This window comes from Eretmochelys imbricata, chromosome 6, assembly GCF_965152235.1.
Source record: "Eretmochelys imbricata isolate rEreImb1 chromosome 6, rEreImb1.hap1, whole genome shotgun sequence".
NCBI lineage: Eukaryota > Metazoa > Chordata > Testudines > Cheloniidae > Eretmochelys > Eretmochelys imbricata.
In genome coordinates, this window is record NC_135577.1 from 17,204,959 (window position 1) to 17,222,254 (window position 17,296).

At 44.6% G+C, this 17,296-nt stretch overlaps 1 pseudogene; it reads right to left on the reverse strand.

Annotated features, from left to right (window-relative positions):
* Positions 1-2,582: 2,582 nt before the first annotated feature.
* LOC144266492 (acyl-CoA (8-3)-desaturase-like) lies at positions 2,583-11,577 on the reverse strand (annotated as a pseudogene).
* Between the last annotated feature and the right edge of the window lie 5,719 nt (positions 11,578-17,296).

The window sequence follows — 17,296 nt, forward strand, 5'->3', positions numbered from 1 at the left end:
TTCATGTTCTGTGTGTATATAAATCTCCTCACTGTATTTTCCACTGAATGCATCCGATGAAGTGAGCTGTAGCTCATGAAAGCTTATGCTTAAATAAATTGGTTAGTCTCTAAGGTGCCACAAGTACTCCTTTTCTTTTTGCGTATAAGGAGAGATTAATAAGACTGGGACTTTTCAGCTTGGAAAAGAGACGACTAAGAGGCGATATGATTGAGGTCTATAAAACCATGACTGGTTTGGAGAAAGTAAATAAGGAAGTGTTATTTACTCCTCACAGATACAAGAACTAGGGTCACCAAATGAAATGAATAGGCAGAGGGTTTAAAACAAATAAAAGGAACTATTTCTTCACACAACGCACAGTCAACCTGTGGAACTCTTTGCCAGAGGATGTTGTGAAGGCCAAGAGTATTACAGGGTTCAAAAAAGAACTAGATAAGTTCATGAAGGACAGGTCCATCAATGGCTATAAGCCAGGATGGGCAGGGATGGTGTCCCTAGCCTCTGTTTGCCAGAGGCTGGTAGTGGGCAGCAGGGGGTGGATCACTTGATGATTACCTTTTCTGTTCATTCCCTCTGGGGCACCTGGCATTGGCCACTGTTGGAAGACAGGATACTGGGCTAATAAATGGACCTTTGGTCTGATCCAGTATGGCCGTTCTTATGTTCTTATCTGCGGCAAGGGAGATTTAGGTTAGATATTAGGGAAAACTTTCTAACTATCAGGATAGTTAAGTTCTGCAATAGGCTTCCAAGGGAAGTTGTGGAATTCCCATCACTGGAGGTTTTTAAGAACAGGTTGGACAAACACCTATCAGGGATGGGCTCAGTTTACTTGGTCCTACCTCAGTGCAGAGGCCTGGATCTCATGACCTCTCGAGGCTCCTTCCAGCCCTACATTACTACAATCAAGTAGTGTGACTTCCAAGCTGTTGAATTTTCCCCAGAAACTGGATTAAAATGTCTTTTAGAAAGATACTTAATTTTGTTTTAAAGACTCCCAAGTGCTGGTGAGCTCAACATCTCCCCGAGTAAGCGGTTCCAATGTTTAATTACCCTCACTCTTAGGTGGGTCCCCTATCCCTCTGCAATGCTTGCACTCACTGGTGCCCCATGAGAGTTCCCACCCTTCTTCCCAGGACCTGTACTCACTGGTGCTCAATCTGGAAGTTCAAGAGCCCAGTGAACCAGTCATTGAATAAAGACTGGTTCACATTGTATGTTGCCTGGAGCTGAGAGAGGAAGAAAGAAAGGAGAGAGTGTGGATCCATAAATTATACATTTTATATCTCTTTGAACAGCAGGATGAAAAATGCCCCACTCCCACCCTTCCAGACTAATCTAGGCTTCATTAACAATATCCTTAAAGTGACACAGATCCTCAGTGCTGTTGCCAGGAGTAATGATATTTACACTATTAACTCTTTAAGCATCTATAAGTGCCTTCCAGCACACCTAGGAGGGGAGAGGATCTTACCTGGGCAGAGAACCAGTCAGCGTTCTTATCATAATCAATGTTCATTGGGATGTGGTTTCTGTGCGATACCCAGAGAACTACAATACTGTCCAGGACCCTGTGAAGAAAAACAGGGGGAAAAGGTAATCACTGCCCAGGATAAATGATTAATACACCCACACTGAACAAACAAGGTGAAACTCTCTGTTTCTCCAGGGAACCACTAGTGTTCCAAGCAGCAAGTATGTCTCAGCACCAGCCCCTTTCCAGAATGGCTGCAATCCAGCAGTGGCTCCAAAATCCCATACACTGGACAGTTTATTCCCAATACACCACAGCTTCCTGACATCTGGGTCTTTTAGCACTGTATCCTTTCAGAAACCAAGTTTCTTCGAAACCATTCCTTCACACTCACCTCCACACAGAGTGTCTTTCCTAAGGCAAAAAGGGAGGGATGTAGTAGAATATCAGGGTCCTTGGGGAAGCAGTTGGTTTTGGCGTGATGCTGGTTATGTTGGTGATTCCGCCACGTGGACGACAACCCTTGCAGGAATCAAAACACACTGCTGCCAAATATAAATTGCCTCATTTTTTATTATTTTATCATTTGAACTCTGGTAGTGCCTAGAAACCCCAACTGAGATCAGGGCCCTGTTGTGCTAAGCACTGGACAAACAGTCCCTGCACTGAAAGGCTTACATTTTAAATCGACAAGACAAAGGGGTAGAGATGGGGGAGTAAAAGATCTAATATACAAGCAGAGCGAATAATATAATGGCTGAAAACATATTAATTCCACAAAGTAAATAAATAAAAATGAGTTCTGAGTGAGGTTTTGTTGGGGAGGAAGAGAAGGAAGAGAAAAGGGACATAGAAAGGAAGGGGATAAAAGAACAAAGGGAAAGAAAAAAAGGAATGAAGAAGGGGAACAGGGAGGGCAGGCTGAGTGAGACTGAAGTGAAGAGATTCTGAAGGCAGGAACTGGAGGGAACAGCCAATAAACATAAGAGAAGAGCATCCGAAGGTCTCTGCTGCAGTGCCTTGCTTCTCCTCCTGTTGGATGAATTTTTGGATGGCCCTCTAGCAGTTTTCCTTCCATGAGCTCACATGTCTGGGGCATGGGGAAGCCTGCGTGAGCCCTCATCCATTATTTGTTCACCCGTTCCTTGAGAACTGCATCATGTTCTCCTCTCTGCTACGTTTATGGGGCAGGCTATCCATAAGAGACTTTCTGAACAGAAGCGGCTCACTCTTTTAACCTACCTTGCTGAAGTTCCAACAGGCACTTACCTTCAGCTTGCACATCATAAACTCATGACACAAGTGGTTCCATTTGGACTTGGTGATGACTGAAAGGTGCCCCAAATCATGCTGGAACCACCAGCCCTGGAACTGGAAGAGAAAATGCATCACTGATAAAATTGGGCCAGGGCTCCTTGCACTTCTGTAACAGGGGCAGGGCAGGACTATGTCCTCTGTGCATATGCAGTTCTAGATGATCTGGTGGGCCCTTCTGGCTTTAAACTCTATAAAACTAGCCTCAACCAGTGAAACCCAGCTCCAACTGGATGGCAGTGCCTCCTGATGACACCAGGAATCAATTTCTACCCTCCATACTCACAGTGCAGGGTAAAAGATGTCTCTAGGACTATCATTTAAACAACATAATTTGATGAACATGCCCTTTGCTATTATGGGGGACATCTTTTGTATCCGCTATACAGTCCTAAAGAACACCCCCACCTTATTATCAGTGCATCCCAAGCCCATATTGGGGAGAGCACAGTGAAAGGGATCAGAAACACATGTATCTCTACACATGAATTCCTGGGGACTCCTCTTTTCAGTGCATCCCAACCTCAACCTGGTGAAGGTACAGAGCACCACCTGACTTGGCTGACAGACACAGCTTGTCTACACGTGAAAAGAGGTTGTCATTGGTCAGATAACCTCAATTTAATTGCAACCTTTTTCTGAGTGTAGATGCAGAGTAACACATTTCATCTTGATTGAGTTATTTGAGGGATGACCTCAACCAGCTCAACTCAACTGAGGGAAAATATGTTTTCTCTGTCTACAGAAGGGGAAAGCTTGTGATTAGGGGAGTTCAGGTAACATACTCGAACCTAATCGGTTCAGACACAAAAGCTTATACGCAGGCCATGCCATGTCCAGTGCGGGAAGAAGCCTGGCAAGAGGAGGGGACCCAATAAACTATAGATAGGAGAAATGTGGGCTGCTAGTTCTAACTACACTCACATGAAAAGCACATTACAGAGGGCTGAGTTCACATCATGCAGTATCTCTCTTGTATGTGCTTTCTGAGACAGATAGGGACTGGAGTTGGTCTGAGCTCCCTACAGCCAGTGCTCCTTCACTACTTCTCTTCAGAACCTTTTTCTGAGTCAGGGTGACAACTGAAGAGGTCTGAGTTTCCCACATCGATAGCTTCTACAAGACACAGTTCCTCCTGCAGATTAAAAAAGCTGTGAGCTCCCTGTTCCCAGCAGCACTACAGTATTTTTAGCTGTTCTGAACAACTTTGCCTGAACCTTCCAATAAACCATCACTGCTGGATGCTGCAGACACTCCATTGGAGAAGCGGCATCTTATGAAACAGGGCAAAGGGCCATAGCAGAGTCAGCAGCTGAGGAAGTGACTAGAGTAGGAATATATGACATGTAAATACATGTGTCCCTCACAACACTGATTTGGGCAGTTTACCTGAACTGTTGTCAGCAGCAGTGCTGCAGTGAGAAAGGGCATGAAGGATGTTCCAATGTACCAGAGAGTGAACCAGCCTGCAGCCTCTAACATCAGAATTTGCAGGAAATTCAGGAAGAAAAAAAGATAACTAGGTTTGAAGAGTCCCATCCTCTTGACAATGGCACGTAGCTCATGGAAGTTTTCTACCAGCAATTTGTGGGGGAAGAATTATTATTACAGCACTTTAGGGACATACTTAAAACTAGTGACATAAGGGTAGGTGTGTCTTCAGCTATTGTAGCTGAACTGGTTCATCTCTACACTTGATAAGGGAGTTTGATGGAGTGGCAGAGTTAGAGACTTTCATTTTCATTCTGTAACTTTTCCAAAAGTTGAGGAAGTTTTGAAAAGTTATGAAATGCACCAAAAGGAAGAAGAAGAAGAAAAGAAAAACACTGACATATGATTGTATTCAGTGGGGAAAGGGATAAGGAAGGGGAAAAAACAACCCCCCAAAATTTCAAGAGTTTCAAATGTTCAGTTTCAATTAAAAAAAACCCCAGACATTTAAAAAAAATAATAGAAGCTTTTGCTTTATTAAAATGGCCCTTTTTATCCGTTGTATGTGATCAGTTGAGGTCCCAGAGGAATGCTGTGGCTAAAAGGGCTATCACCATCCTTGGATGTATAAACAGAGAGGGTCCGGATGCATTCGTCATTGGTTTGAATATTTGATTGGGATCATGACCCCATCTGCTGATGTCTCAACCCCATGTGGGTTCCCACAGTTTGGGAACTGCTATTTTAAAACAAGATTGGATGCCTTTCTAAAAGATATACTCTAGTTCATCCAGAAGTCAGTGCAGGAATTACTGGGTACAACTCTATGGCCTGAATCAGCAATATTCGGTAGATTCATAGACGTTTAAGGCCAGAAGGGATGATTAAATCATCTAGTCTGACCTATATAAGAACCAATACTTTCAGCTCAATCACTTGTGTTTGACTAAAGCATATCTTCCAGTCTTGATTTTGAAATAAATTGCAGCACAAAAGTTTTAACATTTCTGTTTACCACAGTTCATACCTCTACAAATTAGTGTTTTCTCAGAAACAACCTGTTGAGGGACACATCCTGAATAACATGATCACTGGTGGCTTAAGGGAGTGGGTCCTGACCCTTGCATCCCAAGAGTGTGCATTCAAATTCTTTCCCCAGGAAGTCTAAAAGGTGTGTATGTTTGTGTGTTCTGCTGCCCAACATCTGGCCACAGTGGAGCCCCTTCTGGAAGTGTGAGAGAGGTGTGCAAATATGAGGAAGCTCTGCACCTCACAAGTGAACCCCCCCATGATATCTACCCATCTGCCTGGCTCCTATTCTGAGACAGTCTTGTGGGTTGTTCTGTGTCTGGGATATAAAACCCAGAATGGTGGTATGGGGGTGGGCTGACATGGGAATGACTAGTTACCACATTGAAAATGACGCCAGAGAGGCAAGTTTGCCACGACAAATTGGTTCTGTTATCGGAGAGGCTCACTGAACTTCTCTTGAGTGGCAATAGGCACAACGGACCAGCTCCATGATGGGAGCTGGGAACAAGCATGCTCAGTGTATGCCACAGGAGACGTTTGGGGAGCAGAGAATAGGCATGACTGATGTACGGCCCAGACGTACAATGCTGAAATTGGAATGGGGAGCTGCAACTAATCCCATGGTCAGTACAGCTACACCTAACACAGTGAGGGTCAGTGAGAGGATCTGAAGAGGAATGATGGTATAGAATTATGTTGGACACAACATAAGAAAATCTGCCATTTTCTGTGTTAGGGATAGGTCAGATTTTGTTTGGCCCGTGCCTATTGCTAGTTCCAGGGAAGCAGAGTTAAGGTTGTGTGAGTGTAGAGACGTTACCTTAATTCTGTATTTCCTGGTTTTCAGAAGTTTAAGTTTGCCTTAACTCTGTATTAATTAAGTTTTGTGGCAGTGAATATTCAACCTTATATATGCAACCCACTGGCCAATATGTATTATATGGCTCCCTCTGCACCGAATCCACAGAGGATGTCAGACTGTTGCCAGTTCAGTCCGTGGTGTGTTGGCCAAGGTGGCGTCTTTTAAGTATCTACCCTCACATACACACTCGTATTTTAAGTATCTACCCTCACACCTCTGAGAATAGAGCCTCTCTGGAAGCAAACTTAATTTGAAAATTCCAGAAAAGAATTCCTTAATAAACACTTATAAATAAACACTTGAGAGCTTTTACATGAAATGCATGCAAATTGCAAGAGAACAGATAAATGCCATAATTTAACCTTTACACTGAAAAATTTCTGAAATAAATATTGTTAATGTAACTTTTATGTTTTAACAAATTAATTGGGCAATAAGAATCTTTCCTAGTGAAGCCTGTTATTTCTGTACCTGATGGTGAATGCTGCTACGTGAAGGAGAATGTGATATATTCCATAACATGCATTGATTGATTTTGCAGTGTAGTACATAAACAGAATTGCATTGTGTTGTAATATGAGTTACCTTTTGACTTCTTGCTTTTGATGGGCAACAAGAAAAGTCCAGTTTAATACCTTTCTGCACAGAGATCACTGTGGAAGTGGGGGAAATCTGTGCTCCCGCAGAGGGAGTCACTGGGACAGTCTGTATTTGCCAGGCTGTGCCATACCTAGAGGGAATCTGTGATACTGGGGATATCCAATGGCTGATGGGTTCTTCCTACCTGCTACCACTATGTGGGGAATCACTGCGATGGGGGTGGGGGGGAAGGAAGTAGGGGAGCTCAGTGAGGGTCAATATTGCACCAAGGTAAAAGCATGGCTGATCAGCATTCCTGTCCATTGGCATTGTGGCTCTATGATGCAGTATGATGTATAATGTGTACTAGGAGCTCTGGCTGCCACTGAGTGAATGAAAAATCTGGTTTTGCATTTTTTTGGGAACAAACTTGACTCTCAGATCCCACCCTACATCCATCCCTTAAATACACTCACATTTTTGCAGGGCTCAAAGCTGGGTTGACCAGGTGCCAGCTACCCAGTCAGCAGCATGTTCATGGACTTTCTCACCAGAGTTTTATTAATATGGAAAGCTACAAAGGCATCCTGTAAATGCACAAAGGAATAGGGTGAGAAAACAACACACCAAGCATTGGGAAACACAAACAACATGAAACAGTAAGAAGCAATAGTTTGGGAAGGCCCCCTCCCTCCTCCTTCTCTGTCTTTTCAAGATATTGCTGGGATAAAGTTTAATGCAACACTGCTTGCACTCTATTTTAAGCTTAATTACATTAAAATAAACTGTGGTTGATTGGTATATGTCTGCACATGTCTATATCAAACTACAAACTGCATTTTGTTTTGTGATTGTCATTTGGATTGTAAACGGGACTGTCTCTTCAGTTTTGCCCCTTAGCCTCTATTTTGAGCGAAAACACACTGGAGATTTTGGAGAAATTCCTGCACCTAGCAAAGGGCTAAAAATAGCAATCCAAAATCATTAACCTGATGCTCTTCCAATCAAACGGAAGCACGGCAGAACAATGATCTGGCTGCAGACCAGAGGAACCAGTTCCCCCTGGTGAGTGACTCATCTGGCAGAGGGGACTGAAATTTATAAAAGCGATGATCTCTCAGTGGTCATTTTAGAAGAGACTATAAAGAGATGGTAAGAGTGGATAGGAGAAGAGATCTTTTTATTTTCTAAATGAGTACAAGTAGAGATTCAATCTATTAAAACAGCATCCACAAAACATAACATAAACAAAACATGACAGCATCAGCAAAAAGATATGTCTGAGTCTAATAAGGTTGTTCAGAAATTACTGGCATTCTAGCAATAAGAGCTACAAAGAGTGGGAAGGAAAAGTCATTCTACTCAGTAGTTTGTGCAATATTAGATAGGTTCAAAAACATCCTACTGCACATCTTGGGCTATAAAAAACCTTTTAATTCAAATATGCATCAAATAATAGCTTTGTCTCTTTGTGGTTTAAAAAAATTACCTGAATTTGAATATTCAGATTAGGAAGGTAAGGAATGGAAGTTTCCCATCCCTTTTAAATGGTTTCTTTCTGCTACTTCATAAACATCCAAAATTAGGATTTGTGTAACCTTAGCCGTGACAGAAAATATGATTCTTACTACAGCTGGTTGGGAATTTTCTGATTGTTGCTGTTCTTGGAAAATTTCAATTAATTGAAGCTGAAATGTTTCACGGGAATGTACCAGTTTTGATGGGAAAAGTTTTTTGGGTTCTGGATGGAATGTCTGAGAGAGACTCACCCCAGAATAGCCAGGTGGTTAAGGCACTGATTTGTGAGACCAAAGTGCAGAAGAAGATCTTGAACTGGGGTTTCCCACAGCCCAAGTGCAGGCCTTAACATACAAACACACACATATTTTTACTTTTGAAAGGTTTCAGGTGCATTTCAGAAGGCAGAAAAATAGTTTCCCACCCACCTCTATTCTTAATCCCTAAAAACTGTGACCCACATCTTCAAGCTGTGCCACATCTGAAGACATTCATATTATGTGCAGTGGCAGCCAAAAAGGCTAACAGAATGTTAGGAACCATTAGGAAAGGGATAGATAATAAGACAAAATATCATATTGCCTCTCTATAAATCCATGGTACGCCCACACCTGGAATACTGGGTGCAGTTCTGGTCATCCCATCTCAAAAAAGAGATATTAGAGTTGGAAAAAGTACAGAGAAGGGCAACATAAATGATGACGGGTTTGGAACAGCTTCCACATGAGGAGAGATTGAAAGGCTGGGACTGTTCAGCTTGGAAAAGAGGCGACTAAGGGGGGAGACGAGAGAGGGCTATAAAACCACGACGGGTGTGGAGAAAGTGAATAAGGACGTGTTATTTATCCCTTCACATAACACAAGAACCGGGGGTCACCCAATGAAATTAATAGGTGGCAGGTTTAAAAGAAACAAAAGGAAGTGCTTCTTGACACAACACACAATTAACCTGTGCAGCTAGTTGCCAGGGGTTGTTGTGAAGGCCAAAAGTATAACTGGGTTAAAAAAAGAATTAGATAAATTCATGGAAGATAGGTTCCTCAATGGTTATTAGTCAAGGTGGTCAGGGACACAATCCCATGCCCTGGGTGTCCCTAGCCTCTGATTGCCAGAAGCTGGGAGTGGATGACAAGGAATGGATTACTCAATAATTTCCCTGTTCTGTTCATTCCCTTTGAAGCACCTGGCATTGGCCACTGTTGGAAGAAAAGATACTGGGCTAGATGGACCATTGGTCTGACCCAGTGTGGCTGTTCTTATGTTCTTAGATCTTCTCAGGGCAGCTTGGGCTGGGATGGGATGGAGGACAAGGGAGCTGTAAGTCCCTGTATTCCCCTGCACACCTGCACTGTTAAGGGCCAGGCCAGTCCCAGACATAATTTAGACATCCCTTAGGCTGCTCTACATTATGGCTGGCTGCAATAGCCTCAACGAGGCATTCCACGGTGTGCTGAGAAGCAACCCTGTATTCACAAACTACCCACTTTGTAATAATCTTTGTACAAAATATGCTTTGTGAGGTATCATTTTAAAAGTGCTGGTCAATAATATCACGGTGAAATGTATGTAGCAATATTATATGTAAAGTTATGAAATCCCCCTTATGATGTTATTAGCATATGTTCAAAATCACACAGCCCTGCCTGGGAAAAAGTTGTTCAACAGGTCTGTCCTAAACAAAGGAATACGTGTGTACCTCAGTTTACATATACGTAGTACACAGAGTCCTCATGACAGCAAAGTGTGTGTGTGTGCGTGGGGGGGGCATAAAGGCAGGAGACCAGGAAAATCTGCATTTCAGCAAACAGAGAAGAGGTGAGAAGAAAGAGCATGGAGCCACCTTCACCACCAGTTCCTTCTTCACTGTTTGAATAAACGTTGCTTTGAGGGATAATCATCAGAAGAATCCACTTCAGAGGGTGACTGGACTATAAAAGCGATGGGCAAAAATACCCCAAGGCATCTTTCTTTCCATCTCTCTCTCTTTCACAACAAGGGAACCAGCCCTTTGACTTTGGGGGAGAGGGGAGAATCCCGACCAGAGAATTTGGTCAGTCATGTTTCTGGGAACATGTGGTAAGGACTTAACAAGCTAGATTTGGTTCAAAGTAAAGTTTTAGCTATTAGAAAGTGTTTTATCTTTATTTGTCTTGTAACCATTGCTGACTTTAATACCTTTTACTTGTACTCACTTAAAATCCTATCTTCTACTGTTAATAAACTTGTTTTATCTTTTAATCTAAACCAATCCAGTGTTGTCTTTAAACCAAACTGTTTGGTAACTCCGGTTAAAGTAGCAAACTCTTGAATATTGACCCACTTACATGGGCAAGGGACCTCTGTTCTCCAAACTACCCAGGAGAAGGCTGGACAGTGCAGAACACAGTTTTGGGAAAATCCAGGACTGGGAGTGTGTTATTGTCACCCTGCAAGTAGTAATCAAGGCTGGTAGGAGCCAGGGTGTGGCTGGTGTTTGCTGACAGGCTGCTGGAGACGGAGCTGCTGGACCCGGACTGCTGCTATACACAGACACTTCAGTGTGACCTGCACAATGGATGGCTATTTGTGAGCCGCCCAGGTTGGGAGCTACAACAGCAAAGCATTGTGAGGCACCCAAGATTGCAGGGCAGGCAATGACACAACCCCACACTGGTCTGGATTGTACCTTGGCATGTGACACACCGTTAGGGGTCATTGAAGTCCAGTCAGTCCAGCCCTGTCCTATGCCACTTGATTCACTTGCAAATAGCCTTTTAAGGTCTGGGGAAGGGGTGGGGAAGGCATACAGTTGACCATAACATCTCTGTAGTATTTCCCTTGAATTCATTGGACACAAGAAATCCCAGCTGGCTTTTTAAGCCAGTTTTCCAGCCCCTTTGATTGGTTGGTCACACCTTGACAAATCTCCTGGGCCTCACCATGGTATCTTGTCCCACATAGTAGCTGACAAGCAACATGACCCTACTTCTCAGTTCTTACCATGTCATCTTGCCCTGCACAGTGGTACCTTCTGCTATACGCCGCCCCCATCCTGGCTCTTACTGGGGCATCCTGCCCTGCATAGAGACTGATAAGCCGTGCGCCCTCCGGGTGCCACCAATAGAACTGGCTCATGTCATAGACCTTCCTGTTGATCACCAGCCACTGCTCCTGCTGCGGGTGCCCCCAGCCCCAGGTGGAGCCCGATCTCCTCCCAAGTGAAGAGCTGCAGGGGCCTGCCCCCTCCACTATATCCCTCATTTGCACTTTAGGAGGACTTGACTCTGAAGCTATCTCCATCTGCCTCAGCACTGAGCAACTTCACTCTTCTCCCTGCTTCCGTCACACTCCTGAGCTGGTACTGAGCTAGCTGCCTTCTCTGCATTATCCGTATTGAAAGTGACCCTACCCAGTCTTGCCCACCCAAGAGCCAATTGGCTACTGCACTCCTCTCAGTTCCACCTTTCCCAGGGGCCTGCAAACCCACTGGTTCTGCCAAACTTTTCCTGTTCCACTCCTATTAGAACTCCCTTTGCCATTTACCTCTCTCCCCCGGTAGTTTCATCAGGGAACTACATGATCCACTGAGACCACTTAACTCCAAAAGGGATGATGAAACTGGATAAACATGGATTCTGGCTCAGGTTCCAGGACCAGAACATTCTTGGCAGCATGATCCCAGCTGTCAAGTGCCATTCCAGAACAAATTAGATTAAGAAAAATCCTGACTGCTCTTGCTTTGTCAATAAAGCCTTCCACTGGGATGAAAAACAGAACAGCAACAAATTCTACAACCTTAAGTTTTGGCTGTCCCGCACTACGTGTAAAAACAGAGGTGAACAAATTATTAAGCAATAAATCTGTAAGCACCTAGAGGACAATGGGGCTATAAATAATAACTAACATGGATTTGTCAAAAGAAATCATGCCAAACCAGCCTAATTTCCTTTCTTTGACAGGGTTACTGGCCTAGCGGATGGGGGGAAGGTGTAGATATGTTGTAGCTTGATTCTAGTAAGATTTTTGACACAGTCCCATATGACATTCCCATAAACAAACTAGGGAAATGAGGCATAGAGGGAGTTATCAAAAGATGGGTGCCCTACTGGTTGAAAGACTGTATTCCAGAGTAGTTAACAATGGTTTGCTGTCAAAGTGGGGGGACACCTGTAGTGAGGTCCCCCAGGGGTCTGTCCTGGGTCTGGGTACGATTCAGTATTTTCCTTGGTGACATGGATCATGGGGTGGAGAGTCTGCTTACAAAATGTGCAGAGGACACCAAGCTGGGAGGGGTTGCTAGCACTGTTGAGGATAGGATAAGAATTCAAAGTGACTTTGACCAGCCTCCCCACAAGGGAACAACCTGACATCTTCAATTCCCCTCCCACACACACTTCTGGCAGTCATTGGTTCACACCCTCTCGGGAGCCCTTTGGATGCTGAATACACCAGGTGCTGCCCATGACATGCCTCTTCCCTTACATATGCTCTGCTCCCCCAAGACCACTAGTCTCACCATCAGTGAGTTACTTTGGGGGAGCAGGTCCCACGGCCCCAGTCCATTTTCAAACTTGGCACTTTAACAGGAAGAGGTTTTTAATTATTATTTTTAAATGGCTCCCACCTCTAGCCACAAGGGAGATGGTTTATTTATATTCCCTCTGTTTTTAAACTCCATTGGTCCTTCCCTAATCTCTACAGCTACCCATTGTCTCACTCACTGTTAGAATGGCAAACAGTGCTCTCCATAACAAAGAGAAGAAATCAATATCCCAGATCACACCACAGGTCCTAAAGCAAGGAAGGGTTACAGAAGGAAAGTGTTATTAGAGCACAGTGAAATACTATTATCAGGGCTTGTCTACACTACACATGCATTGCTGGATTAGCTATCCTGGCTGAGCCCCCTAGTGGAGACACAGCAGGAGTTTTTCCGCAGGCGTAGCTAAACCACCTCCCTGGAAGACATTAGCTTTGCCGAGTTGCACCCGTACTGGGGGTATTGCCAGCATAGCTACATTTGCAAACAGTGTGCTTTCCCCCCCACCCCCACATTCCCAGCTGACATAGCTATGCCAGTGAAACTTTGCAGTCTAGGCAGCAGGTGTATCTACTCTAGCAATGTAGCATAGACATTTAGGCTAGGTCTACACTAGTGAGCTTACAGCGGCACAGCTTGCAGCTGTGCTGCTGTAAGATTCCTTGTGTAGCCGCTCTATGCTAATGAGAGAGAGCTCGCCTGTCGACATAATAAAACCACCTCAAGGAGGGGCAGAACCTATGTCGGCGGGAGAGGCTCTCCTGCTGACATAGCGCTGTGCACACTGGTGCTTATGCCGGTGAAACTTATATCGCTCAGGAGGGGTGTTTTTCTTCTCACCCCTGAGTGACATACGCTTTGCCGGCATAAGCGGTAGTATAGCCATGGCCTCACACAGCAACAGAAGGAGTTCTTCCATCGCTGTAGTAAATCCACCCTCAGTTCCTTCTCTGCCATGAAGTTCTATAGCAGAGCAGAGCAGAGGGGAAGGAGGGAGGGTAGTGGAGCACCCATAAGGACACACTTTTCGAAGAACCGCAGATACTGCACAGGGCAAGTAACCTCTTTTTCTTCGAGTAGTGACACTATGGATGCTCCACTCTGGGTGACTACCGAGCGGTTTCCACTGAGGAGGAGGGAGCTTTGGAGTCGAGTCCAAAACTGAAGATAACACAGCAGAGCCAAACGTAGCATGGGAAGCTGAGATCTGGGTTACTGCATAATGTTCAGAAAAAGATACATATAGAGGTCCAAGTCCTGGACCTATACATTTCAGTAACGGGAACATTTTTCAGAAAGGCTATTCAAGTAGAAAGATCTCGTTGAGTGCATTTGTACACCTGAAGGAAGTTGGAGACCCTGAGATTGATAGCAACAATTAATGCAGCCCTATATCTACCTAGAGTCTCTGCTTGGAGATGGCCGACCCTTTAGATCTGTCCACAATAGAGAAAGAATTTGAAAGACTTTCTAAAAGATTTAGTCCTCTCAAGTTAAAAGGCCAAAGCCCTCCTAACACCATGCCTCAGTGGGTCACAGCTGAGGATGCCAAATTCAGGATAAACTGCTGAGAAATAGGGCAAACACACCCAACTGGTTGTGTTTAGATTTAGTTTAGACTCATTAGATTATATGAAGCCAGTAACAAAAGTAAACTTCTGTCTCACCACATTGGTTAACAAGAAGTCAAAAATGCACTGTCCTTAGGCATTCCAGCCCTTCCTTCACCGCCCAGACACTGGACTCTATGATGAGTGATTACTGAAAACCAATTTCATCAAACAAATGGTCCTTCTGATCTCAAGAGATCAGCCACGTAGCCAGAACGCAGAGACTGCGGGGGAAGGGTTTGCCTGGCTTCTTGAGAGAGAAGATGAGGGATGGTCTGGAAAGTGATCAGAGGGCAAACAGCCAGCTAAATTAGGTAAGGGAACTATGTCTGTCTTGGCCACATCGGGACTAGTAGGATAGCCCTGGCCTTGCCTTTCCTTATCTTGATCAGAACCAGGAGTGGCAGAAGTGCCCTGAAAGTGGGGGAGAGGGGCCACAGGTGCCCGAACTGTGGTCCTACCCCCGTTGTGCCGCCCCCCTAGGGTTCCCAACTTTGCTTGGATGTATTCCTGAAGGTTTCATCACATGACATAATCTTTAATTCCTGGAGACTCCAAGGCAATCCAGGAGGGTTGGCCATCCTACCTCCCAAGGTCCCGCTCCTGCCCCGCTCCTTCTCCCCAAGCACCAGCCCTCGTGTTGCCCATCCCCCTCTGAGCCTCCACCCCCACACCGCTTCTTCCCCTGCAGCCCCACTCCTGTGTCACCTCTACCCCTCAAGATCCCACCCCCAATTCGCTCTTCTCTGCCCCCTCCTCCCCATTGCTCACCCTTATGGCCAGTAAAAAGGGGGCATGGTCTTCTGGCCCCCCTATTCTGGTGCCCCGGATCAGAACTTTGGATATTAAATGCTTTCAATCTCTTAGGAAACTCACAATTATATAAACAATGTTTTTGTTATAGATCTAATGTGGAAGCCTCTCTCTGCCACTTGCAAAGATTACGTTTCCATTGAGATGAATAGCCTTTTTATTTGGTTTTAATCTTGCTGTTTATATAATGTTGTTATATAAATCAACGGATCACCCTTCTTGGAATACTGTGTTCCATTCTGGCACCGTATCTCAAAAACGATATAACAGAAATAGGAGTTCAGAAACAGGGGATGAGAATATTTGGAAGAGTGGAGAGATTTCCATATGAGGGGACATGAAAAGATTGGATCCATTTAGTTGAGAGAAGAGTTCAGTAAAAGAAAACATAATAGAGATATGCAAAATAATGTAAAGCATACGGACAGTAAAGGGGATGCTCCTGTTTATCCTTTTCAATAATACAAGAACAATAGGACTGTCTCAGCTTGCCTGAGCCTTACAAAGTGTCTTACAAAATGGGCTCACCTAGCTTTCAATAGTCCAGCCGACGTCTAACTTGCACAAAATAAATCTAAAAGGGGTCTCCATAACCTAAAACATAAAGTGTGGTCAGTAGTAGCCCCTGACTTGACCTGATTTCTTGGGTTGTGGTAGAGGGAAGATCCATCCTCCCTCCCCTGGCTTCTATATCTGTAATCACCTCAGAGAACAAGCACTGGTGAATATTTTCTTTTCTATTTTGTGCTATTTCTGATTTATCCAGGCTGATTAATACTAATGCAAGAAATAGCATGGACTATTCAGAAACAATCACAGAGGGATGGCGTTGGATAGAGATTGACTGGAAGGCTGTTCTAACCATAAGGGGCAGAGTTAAAGAAGGCACAGAGTTAGGAGTAAGGGAAAGTTAGGTGTAGGCATGAGCACTGGGGGCTGAGGGAGACTTGTTGCCTGCCACCCCTAAATTTTTACTCTCCTGTTGATTGAATCCCTCCATATGGCTGTACAGCTCAAGAATTCTCAAACTGGTCTCCCTAAGTATTCTTAGGTAGTTGAATCTAGGACCCCAACCTTCCCTTCCTTCTCCAGGAGAGTGGCTGCAGGAGGTAGGAGCAATGACTTACCAGCAGGAGGAGGGGCCATTTTCTCAAACTTGCTGTCCCAGCAATTGCCTTATTACTGACATTTACATGGGATTCACTATCGAGTTAATCTCTGTCTTTGCATTATGCAGCTGGTGATGCAATGTCTCGTGGGCCAGGAAGAGAAGAAACTAAAAAGGGGATGGGAAGATTAAAGCCAGGGACATGGCAGGAAGTTACATTTGGTCAAAATGGAAAATAAAAGGGGTGAGCTCAAAATAAGAAGGGGAAAGGATCAAATAGAAAAGTTTTCAAACTAAAAATGGAGCAAATAGGTTAAAAAAATCCCTCATGTTTAATCCCTGTCCCTAATCGTCTGTCCTTTCTCTATGTAGCCCTTCTGCCAGGTGGCGTTGGCAGCAACAGGGCTGGGTTCAGTATCTACTTAGCAATACAATACAGAACCGGCTCAAGCCTCCACCCCATAACCTGGGAAAACTGACCACCACCTCTGGGCACCTCTAAGAAGCAATGCTTCCCCTCTCGCAAGCACTGCGGCCCTGTATAGCAAAGAAAACTTTTAATAAAAAAGGGAAAATAACCTGACTTGGGAAAACACCACAACCATGATTCAAAAGCATATGACCATGTGTAAAACACCTACCCCAGAGTACGTTGAGCAGTGTCCTTTGCCTCAGTTTCTCACCTTGTGGTGTGAAAGTCTGACAAACAAATGTTCCTTTAACATGCCACTCCCTGCTCCTCCACCGCACCCCACTCACACTTGCTGTCCTTGGTCAGCCAAGACCCAGAATTCAGAAGTGCATTCATGTGTGTTCACCTCCCATTGAGGAGCAGAAGGAGTGGGGAAGGGGAGCAAGGCATCAAGCAATGCCTCAGATGCTGCTGCCACGCTGTTTACTCTGCGTCGCTGCCTGTTGCCGTGCAATCATTCACTCTGCCGCCGGCCACTGTGCCGTCGTTCACTCTGCTGCCAGTGGCTGCTTGTGCCGTCACTTTTCTGCTGCCACCAGCCTCTCTACTGCAACCTCTGCA